This window comes from Chelonia mydas, chromosome 24 (assembly GCF_015237465.2).
Source record: "Chelonia mydas isolate rCheMyd1 chromosome 24, rCheMyd1.pri.v2, whole genome shotgun sequence".
In the NCBI taxonomy this organism is placed as follows: domain Eukaryota; kingdom Metazoa; phylum Chordata; order Testudines; family Cheloniidae; genus Chelonia; species Chelonia mydas.
The window spans coordinates 14,808,080-14,818,556 of record NC_051264.2 but is presented as its reverse complement, the minus strand read 5'-3'; the positions used below and the strand labels follow the sequence as shown (position 1 = coordinate 14,818,556).

The following is a 10,477-nucleotide window of genomic DNA, read 5'->3' as shown; positions in this document are numbered from 1 at the left end:
TATACTGTGTGTGTGTGTGTACATATATAATATAGTTTTTTGTCTGATGAAAAAAATTTCCCTGGAACCTAACCCCCCCATTTACATTAATTCTTATGGGGAAATTGGATTCGCTTAACATAGTTTCACTTAAAGTTGCATTTTTCAGGAACAGAACGACCACGTTAAGCGAGGAGTTACTGTACCTGGATCTGCTGGGGTTTCTCTGGAAAAGGGTTGTTTCTGTGTCTCCCGCCCCCGGGAACATTTCAATCCATGCAGGCACCCCATTTGTTGAAATTCATTCAACAAATGAATTTCATCTGTCACTTTGTTGCCCAGTCACCCAGTTTTGTGAGGTCCCTTTGTAACTTTTCGCAGTCTGCTTAGGACTTAACTATCTTGAGTAATTTTGTATCATCTGCAAATTTTGCCACCTCACTGTTTACCCCTTTTTCTAGATCACTTCTGAATATATTGAACAGCACAGGTCCCAGTACAGTTCCCTGGGGGACCCTGCTCTTTACCTCTCTCCATTCTGAAAACTCACCATTTATTCCTTCCCTTTGTTTCCAGTCTTTTAACCAGTTACTGGTCTCTGAGAGGACCTTGTCTCTTATCCCATGACAGCTTACTTTGCCTAAGAGCCTTTGTTCATGGACCTTGTCAAAGGCTTTCTGAAAGTCCAAGTACACTATATCCACTGCATCCCCCTTGTCCACATGTCTGTTGACCCCTCCCCCATCAAGGTTCCTTCCCCACTCTGAACTCTAGGGTACAGATGTGGGGACCTGCATGAAAGACCCCCTAAGCTTATTCTTACCAGCTTAGGCTAAAAACTTCCCCAAGGTACAAACTTTGCCTTGTCCTTGAACCCTATGCTACCACCACCAAGCGTGTTAAACAAAGAACAGGGAAAAAGCCCACTTGGAGACGTCTTCCCCCAAAATATCCCCCCAAGCCCCACACCCCCTTTCCTGGGGAAGGCTTGATAAAAATCCTCATCAATTTGTACAGGTGAACACAGACACAGACCCAAACCCTTGGATCTTAAGAACAATGAAAAAGCAATCAGGATCTTAAAAGAAGAATTTTAATTAAAGAAAAAGTAAAAGAATCACCTCTGTAAAATCAGGATGGTAAATACCTTACAGGGTAATCAGATTCAAAACATAGAGAATCCCTCTAGGCAAAACCTTAAGTTACAAAAAGACACAAAAACAGGAATATACATTCCATTCAGCACAGCTTATTTACCAGCCATTTAAACAAAAGGAAATCTAACGCATTTCTAGCTAGATTACTTACTAACTTAACAGAAGTTCTGAAGAACATTCCTGACCTGGTCCCAGCAAAAGCATCACACAGACAGACAGACCCTCTGTTTCTCTCACCCCTCCCCCCCCCCCCCCCCCCCCCGCCACCTCCAGCTTTGAAAATATCTTGTCTCCTCATTGGTCATTTTGGTCAGGTGCCAGCGAGGTTACCTTAGCTTCTTAACCCTTTACAGGTGAAAGGGTTTTGCCTCTGGCCAGGAGGGATTTTATAGTTCTGTATACAGAAAGGTGGTTACCCTTCCCTTTATATTTATGACACCCCCTCAAAGAATTGCAATAGATTGGTGAGGCATGATTTCCTGTTAGAAAAGACAAGTTGACTCTTCCCCAACAAATCGTTTTCATCTATGTGTCTGATAATTCTGTTCTTTACTATAGTTTCAACCAATTTGCCTGGTATTGAAGTGAGGCTCACCGGCCTGTAATTGCCAGGATCTCCTCCAAAATCCCTTTTAAAAATAGGCATCACATTAGCTATTCTCCAGCCATCTGGTACAGAAGCTGATTTAAACGATAGGTTACATACTAGTTAGTAGTTCTGCAATTTCATATTTGAGTTCCTTCCGAACTCTTGGGTGAGTCGCATCTGGTCCTGGTGACTGATTACTGTTTAATTTATCAATTTGTTCCAAAACCTCCTCTAATGACACCTCAATCTGGGACAGTTCCTCAAATTTGTCACCTAAAAAGAATGACTCAAGTTTGGGAATCTCCCTCACATCCTCAGCCATGAAGACCGACGCAAAGAATTCATTTAGTTTCTTCTCGATGGCCTTATCGTCCTTGAAGGCTCCTTTAGCACCTCGGGGCCCCACTGGTGGTTTGGCAGCTTCCTGCTTCTGATGGACTTTCAAAAACAAATTGCTGTTAGTTTCTGAATCTTTGGCTAGCTGCTCTTCACATTCCTTTTTGGGCTGCCTAACTAGACTTTTATACTTGACTTGCCAGAGTTTATGCTCCTTTCTATTTTCCTCAGGAGGATTTAACTTCTAATTTTTACAGGATGCCTTTTTGCCTCTAACTGCCTCTTTTACTTTGTCTAGCCATGGTGGAACTTTTTTAATCCTCTTACTGTGTGTTTTTAATTTAGGGAACACATTTAATTTAAGCCTCTATTATGATGTTTTTTAAAAGTGTCTATGCAGCTTGCAGGGATTTCACTTTTGGCGCTGTACCTTTTAATTTCTGTTTAAACATGCTTGCTTTCAAACCATGTATAGTATTTTAAAAGGTACACTCACCAGAGGTCCCTTCTCCGCCTGGCGGGTCCAGGAGACAGCCCTGGGGGGGTTCGGGGGTACTGGCTCCAGGTCCAGGGTGAGAAACAGTTCCTGGCTGTCGGAAAAACCGGTTTCTCTGCTTGCTTGCTGTGAGCTATCTACAACTTCATCATCATCATCTTCCTCGTCCCCAAAACCTGCTTCCGTGTTGCCTCCATCTCCATTGAAGGAGTCAAACAACACGGCTGGGGTAGTGGTGGCTGAACCCCCTAAAATGGCATGCAGCTCATCATAGAAGCGGCATGTTTTGGGCTCTGACCCGGAGCGGCTGTTTGCCTCTCTGGTTTTCTCGTTGGCTTGCCTCAGCTCCTTAAGTTTCACGCAGCACTGCTTCGGGTCCCTGTTATGGCCTCTGTCCTTCATGCCCTGGGAGATTTTGACAAATGTTTTGGCATTTCGAAAACTGGAACGTAGTTCTGATACCACGGTCTCCTCTCCCCATACAGCGATCAGATCCCGTACCTCCCGTTTGGTCCATGCTGGAGCTCTTTTGTGATTCTGGGACTCCATCATGGTCACCTCTGCTGATGGGCTCTGCATAGTCACCTGCAGCTTGCCACGCTGGCCAAACAGGAAATTGAAATTCAAAAGTTCGTGGGCCTTTTCCTGTCTACCTGGCCAATGCATCTGAGTTGAGAGTGCTATCCAGAGCGGTCACAATGGAGCACTCTGGGATAGCTCACGGAGGCCAATACCGTCTAATTGTGTCCACAGTACCCCAAATTCGACCCGGCAAGACCGATTTCAGCACTAATCCCCTTGTCGGGGATGGAGTAAGGAAATCGATTTTAAGAGCCCTTTAAGTCAAAAAAAAAAAAAAGGGGGGGGCTTCGTCATGTGGACGGGTGCAGGGTTAAATCGATTTAACACTGCTAAATTCGACCTCAACTCCTAGTGTAGACCAGAGCTAACTTCCTCATTTTTGTGTAGGTCCCCTTTCTGAAGTTAAATGCTACCACAGTGGGCTGCTGTGGTGTTTTCCCCGCCACAGGGAAGTTAAATTTAATTATAATATGGTTGCTATTACCAAGCAGTTCAGCTCTAGTCACCTCTTGGACCAGATCCTGTGCTCCACTTAGGACTAAATCAAGAATTGCCTCCCCCTTTGTGGGTTCCAGGACCAGCTGCTCCAAGAAGCAGTCATTTAAGGTGTTAAGAAATTTCAGCTCTGAATCCTGTCCAGAGGTGACATGTACCCGGTCAGTATGGGGATAATTGAAATCCCCCATTATTATTAAGTTTTGTATTTGTATAGCCTCTCTAATCTCCTTGAGCATTTCACAGTCACTATCACCATCTTTCCCACAGAGCACCACTCCTCCACCAGCACGACCTGCTCTGTCATTTCTATATATCTCGTACCCTGGTATTACCGTGTCCTATTGATTATCATCATTCCACCAAGTTTCTGTGATGCCTGTTATATCTATATCCTCATTTAATAGGAGGCGCTCTAGTTCACCCATCTTAGTATTTAGACTTCTGGCATTTGTATTTAAGCACTTATAAAATTTGTCCCTTTTTAGCTGTCTGCTATTATGTGATGTAATTGAATGAGACTCTTTCATTTGACTGTTTCTCATCAGATCCTCCCTGTACATTATCATCTTCCATCCCGTCCTCCTTACTTGGATATAGAGAATCCCTGTTAGTAGTTCCTCTCCTAACGGATGTCTCTGTCCAAACCCTGTGCTCCTCAGCACCTGTTGGCTTTCCCCCAGCTCTGAGGCTACGTCTACACTGCGCACCTTACAACAGCGCGGCTGTGCCACTTTAACCCTGCCGTTGTAAGGTGCGCTGTGTGGCCGCTCTTTACCGCTGGGACACAGCTCTCCCAGCAACAAAATAAAACCACCTCCAACGAGGGGCAGTAGCTTCGTCACGCCAACACGGCTCCAGCCAACGAAGCGCTGTCCACACCGCTGCTTTTCATGGATAAAACTTTTGTCATTCGGGGGGGGCGGCTTTGCAACCTATTTTACATGCCAGCAATCTGGTTCTGGTTTGGTTTGAGTGGGGTCCTTCCTTCCTGTATAGAACCCAAACCAATCAAGAGTAGCTCTTTTTCAAACAGATCTGCTCTGGGAAATAGTTCAGGGCAGGTGTCTGGCCTGTGTGATGCAGGAGGTCAGACTGGAGGAGCACAGTGGTCCCTGCTGGCCGTGGAATCTATTAAAATAACATCCGGAGCAGAGCAGAGAGACATTCAGGTGTGAAATGCAGGGGTGGGGTGAGGTGGGGGGAGAGCTGCGTCCTAGCAGATCTCAGTTTGGCCAAAGCAGCTCCGCCCCACCCTCGCTGCACCTCTTCCCACCCTCTCCCCAGGCTCCCCTGCCCGCCCTTCATTAGCTCCTCTCAGGCCCCTCCCCCAAGTTCCCCCCCCTCCCCGCTGCTCGCTCCTCTCCGTCCCACCCAGCACCTCCTGCCAGCCACCAAACAGCTGATGGGGGCAGGCCTGGGCCCTGCCAAACAGCTGTGGCTGGTGGGTGCTGAGCACCCCCTATTTTTTCCATGGGTGCTTGAACCCTGGAGCACCCACGGAGTTGGTGCCTCTGATCTGGCCGCATTGACCCCAGCGGAGCTATGGCCGATTGTTCCCGGCCAATGGAAGCTGGGGAGGAGGGATGGTGGCTATGGGCAAGAGCAGTGCACAGAGCCGCTTGGCCGCGCCTCCCCCTAAGACCCGGACTTGCTGGCCGGCTCTGGGGAGCGTGCAGCGCGGTACCAGGGCAGGCAGGCAGCCTGCCGTAGCCCCCCCACTGCGCCACTGACCGGGAGCCACCGGAGGCAAGTCTGCACCCCAATCCCAAGCCTCAATCTGCAGTCCCCTCCTGTACTCCAAATCCCTCCCCCCAGCCCGGAGCCCCCTCCTGCACCCCAAACCTCTCATCCCCAGCCCCACCCCAGAGCCAGCACCCCCAGCCCAGAGCTCTCACCCCCTCCCACACCCCAACCCCCTGCCTCAACCCACAGCCCCCTCCCACATTCCGAATCCCTCAGCTCCACCCCCCAGCCCAGAGCCCCCTCCTGCACCCCAAACCTCTCATCCCCAGCCCCACCCCAGAGCTCGCACCCCCAGCCCAGAGCCTTTATCCCTGCTCCAGCCCGGAGCCCAGTCCCACACCTGAACCCCTAATTTCTGGCCCTACCCTGGAACCTGCACCCTCAGTTAGAACCCTCACCCCCTCCAGTACCCCAACCCCCTGCCCCAGCCCAGGGAAAGTGAGTGAGGGCGGGGGAGAGCGAGCCACTGAGGGAGGGGGAATGAAGTGGGCGGGGGAAGGGGCGGGGCCTCAGGGAAGGGGCGGAGCTAGGATGTCAGCTCTAGCTTTGAGCAGGGGGTTGGACTAGATGACCTGAGGTCTCTTCCAACCTTCATCTTCTATGATTCTATGACTCCGCTCCCCTCCCAGAGCCGGAGCTGGGAGCCAGGACTCCTGGGTTCTAACCTCTACTGCTCTCACCCAGGGGTTCCCACCCTTTTCTCTGGTATGGCACACCGAGAGCTCCAGGGGCTCCCCCCACTGCCCCAGGGGCTGCAGGAGCGAAGGGGAGGGGCAGAGGCGCTGACTCCCTGCTCATACAGGAGGGGAGGTGGGGGAGAGGGAAATTGAGCTCCGATTGGTTGTTCCATCCCTGGAGTGGGCGGGGCAGTGAGGCAGACAGCCAATCAGAAGGTGGCTTCCCCCCTTGTTCTCACTACGTTCAGCTGCATGCATGGGGAGGGAACCGCTGCTCCCACCCTGGCACTGCGGGTCTCCCTGGCTAGCACTGGCCCAGGCAGCAGCTCCAGCCTGTGCCCCGGAGGGGGGGGCCAGGATCATGGCCGAGGGGGCCGCGGTGGGATTTAACCCCCGCGCTGGGGAGAGACCAGCGACACCAGCTGCATGGCCCGGCCCGAGCTCGGTGTGGCTCCAGAGCGGGTCTCTCCCGGCAGGTCTCTGCCCTGCCCCGCCAAGTCAGTGGGGATGGAAAACACACAGGGGATGGGTGAGGGGCAGGGACTCCAGACCCCCAGCAGAGGGTGGTACTCACCCCACAGGACCCACACACACAGACAGCAGGGGTAGGGGGTGGCCAGGGCCCAGGACCACCGTACTGCAGGGGGACAAATCTGGAAGAGACAAGGGGGGGAGACCCTGTTAGCAGAGACCGGGTCAAGCGTCTGCCAGCAGCTGGGACGGGGGGACTGAGCTGAGCTGGGCTCTGCAACTGCCCCCATTGCCAGTCACCTGCCCCAGCCGCATAGGCACCTGCCACCCTCTTTGAGAGTGTGTCAGTCCTGGGACACAGCTCAGCCCCGCCAGTGGGGCCTTAAATAGCGTGCCTGGCCAATCAGGGATGGCAGTAGGCTCCACCAATCGATCAAGACCTCAGTGGGAGGGATAGTGAATGGTGCTTGAACCCACAGGGCTCATAAGCTGCTGTTCCCTGCTGCACCAGAGGTGGCAGCGTGGATACAGCAGCTGCTCAGGAATCGGCAGACCCGGGGCTCCATGCACCGAGTTCCCGGGTGGGACGGGTGCATGGGGAGGGGGGCAAATGCAGGCCTCACCTGGCATGTTCCCAGTGGCGTTACCAGTCCAGCTGGCAGGATAGAGTGCTCTAGAGTCAGTCTGAGTCAGCTTAAAGCAAGGTGGGGGGAGTTGTACCTCGTTCCCTTCGAGAGCAGCTTGCTTTGTCTCTCACTGGGCTGGGTTCTTGTGTGTCAGGTGAGGTTCCCGGGGTCTAGGCAAAAAAGTTGTGGGACATTGCAGCCTCCCAGCAGGAGGATTTTCTGCTTTGATCTAACGTCTCTGTGTGCGCACGCCGGGAACGTAACAGGCCACGGCAGGGGCCCGATTCTCACGGTGGGAGGAAGGTCTCCCAGCTCTTGGCCAAGGTCAAGGGCACCAGGCAGAGGGCACGGCCGGATGGTAGAGCCAGGACAGCAGGGGTTGTCCTAGCTCCTCCCAGGGCTCAGTCACTGGGTGATGACGGAGCCCGTGAGGTGCAAGATCTTGCTCACGGTGACTCCAGCTCTGCCCCAGCCGATCCCCTAGGACTCAGCCCCAACCTCTCCTGGTCAGTGGACCCGGCTTATTCTGTACTGGGCAGACCAGCTGGTTTAGGTGGTGTCGGGGTGGCCAGGGAGGGTCGCAGGCCCAATGACGAACTTCAGAGGGCCGGGAGTGAGGAGCACCCTCCTGCAGGGCCTGTTACCAGCTTTGCCCGTTATTTTGGGGTATATTCATTTATTAGGGTTAATAATAGGGTTAGGGGGGCGGTGTTCTGTAATTCTATCCATGTACCACTTGTGTCACGTGTGTTCTCACATGGAGCGCTACTTCTCCGTGCTGCAAGTCCCCTCCCAATGGAGCTACCCTGCAGCACCTAGGATCCCCAGGGCTGGGTTTCTCCAGCCCCAGAACCGGATGGACACACACACACACACACACACACATATTAACAGCAAGTCTGAGTGGACCGGGTCAATCAGCACTTTCAGGCTGACCCCTTATATGTCCCTGGACTCAGTCGTCTGGGTCGAGCAGCACTTCCAAGCTGCCACCCTCGTAAGTCACAGGTTCAGCATGTGCCTATCCCCCCTTTCACATCACAGTTATTCTGGCAGGAACCCCCTTGATGGGCAAACCCCACAGTATTTTTGGGCACTACAGGGATCTTTAGCTTAGGTAAGAGAAGCGTTGCTGCAGAGTAAATGGGGAAACTAAAAACACAAAAGAGTACAGTTCAGAGGGAGAGGGAGGGAAGCCGCCAGCATAACCATAAAAGTTATTTCTTGAAAAATAGTGATAACCACACAAGAAGAGGCTAAACAAACACAATAGTTACATTATTAAAGATCACCAAAGTCATATATAGACAACTACACCTGATCAAACAAGTCAGGGTTAGAAACTTATACCTAAGGTAGAAAAGAAAACAGAGAGCGGGAGAGAGAGAGAGCTGGGATCTGACCATTCTACGAAGTTTGAACTGGTCGGGGTTCCCAGGTGATGGTGGTAGCTCAGGGTCCTGAGTGCTGGAGACAGGCAGAGCCCCCAGCACGATCCGTCAGGAGAAGATGAAATCCCAGTGGAACGGATATGGAGTTTGGATCCAGGCATCAGAACACACTTGAGCGTGGGTCGGGGTTTCTTGTAGGGAAACAACAATGGTTCAAGGGAGAACACTAGATTTGTTTATGGGTAAACTGATGACTCAAGGGTTTTCTGTAGGCTAGACAATAGGGGCTGATCACTCTTGGCTATGCCTTGTGCTCCTTCCAGGGAGCTCACAATGCAATTAGGCTGCTTCCATATTTTGGATATCAATCAAAGATTCATTACTAGAATTGGTCTGATAACGGCTGAGCTGGGTGTGTGCAGGCGTAGGTTCATTAACATCTGGAGCAGAGATCCCCCAGGATGAAGTGCTTCCCTGATTTTCTGGTCCCAGAGTTCCATGCGGTTCTTGCCTTGGAATCTCTGGTTTCCATTCTGTATGCTAATGGAGATGTCTCCCTGTCCCATCTTTGATGTAGATGAGGCTAGGGGAGTTGCCTAAATCCTATCACTCTTGTCAGGAGGGGTCTAGCTGTCTCCCACCACCCTTCACTGCTCTCTGCAGGTCTTTTCTCTGATCAGTTTTGGTTCAAGCAGGGGTGGGGGGTGTCCTTCATGGGTCAGACAGGCTGGATACAGTGCCCTGGTTCCCAAGAACACAGAGCTGACTGGTATCAGGCCTGCTTCAGAGAGCAAGAGAAACAATATGTGTGGGTAGGCAAGGCATAGGAAAGAAACCAGCCGGAACCTCTGTACTGTGCTTATAGCCCTGTTATTTGATTAAGCTCCAAAGGACCATTCAACCTGCCCTGCTGCCTAGCCCAGGCTGGAGAACCTTCCCTGGGGATCCTGGCCTCCAGCCCTGATCTGATGGTCGAGCTAGAGCAGAGCTTTTACAGAGAGATGCCCGACCGCCATGAAAGACTCCAAGGGGTGGAAAAATCCATTCCAGCCCTGGGGCAGTCATTCCAAGGGTCAATTCCCCTCCCTGAGGAAAATCTGCCCTTTATTTCCAGTCTGGATTTCTCTGGCTTCACCTTCCAGCCGTGGGCTCTCACTCCGCCTGTCTGCTGGATTAATGAGCTCTCTGTTCCCCAAAATCTCCTCCCTGGGAGCGGGGGGGGTGGGTGATGGGGGGGGGGGGCTGATAGACCAGGATCAAGTCGCTCCCTAGGAGAAAGGAAATAGAACAAGCTCCTTCGGTCTCCTGCTCTCAGCTGGCTTTGGCCCCATGGGGCTCTTCCATCTCTGGTGGGGAGTAGCACCACCCCCGCTGTGGCCACTGACCCTCACGTGGGGGGCAGAGCTGGGCTCCCGTGCAAAGTTGTCCATTTCCAGGGATGCACAGATTTACAAGAAAACAAGGGAACCGCCCACTGGTAGAGTTGCCAACCCTCCAGGAATTAAAGAGTAATCTTTAATTAAAGATTACGTCATGTGATGAAACCTGGCTCCAGAAAAACGTCCAGCCAAAACTGGCAACCCCAGCCGGCCAGGGAGGGCAACTGGGGCTGTAGCTGACTGCCAGGGCTGTGTGGGCCACTGGGCGCTGAACCAGGCTGGCGGGGAGGGGGGGAGCCCAAACTGGAAACAAAGTATCAACGTTCCAAACTGTTGCAGCCCTGCACCAATCAAAGACTGGGGCGGGGAGGGGCGGAAGGCAGCAGGCGGGGCTGCTGGGAGGAGATTGTCCAATAGGATCTTTACATGGCAGATTCAAACCCCCCCCCCCCCCCGCCCCGCCCCCCAACAGGCTGCTGGGGTGTCCCTGCGCCTAGGTGATCAGCTGGCTGCTGCTGGAAACATACCTTGCTTTGCAAACCCCCCCACCCCA

General features: G+C 52.4%; 1 long non-coding RNA gene across 1 annotated transcript; it reads right to left on the bottom strand.

Moving 5' to 3' along the window:
• Positions 1 to 3,115: 3,115 nt before the first annotated feature.
• LOC122463753 lies at positions 3,116 to 6,872 on the bottom strand. Its single transcript, XR_006287365.1, has 3 exons — positions 6,829 to 6,872; positions 6,632 to 6,710; positions 3,116 to 3,157 (listed from the first exon to the last, which is right to left on the bottom strand). It is a non-coding gene; the product is annotated as an uncharacterized LOC122463753 (long non-coding RNA).
• Between the last annotated feature and the right edge of the window lie 3,605 nt (positions 6,873 to 10,477).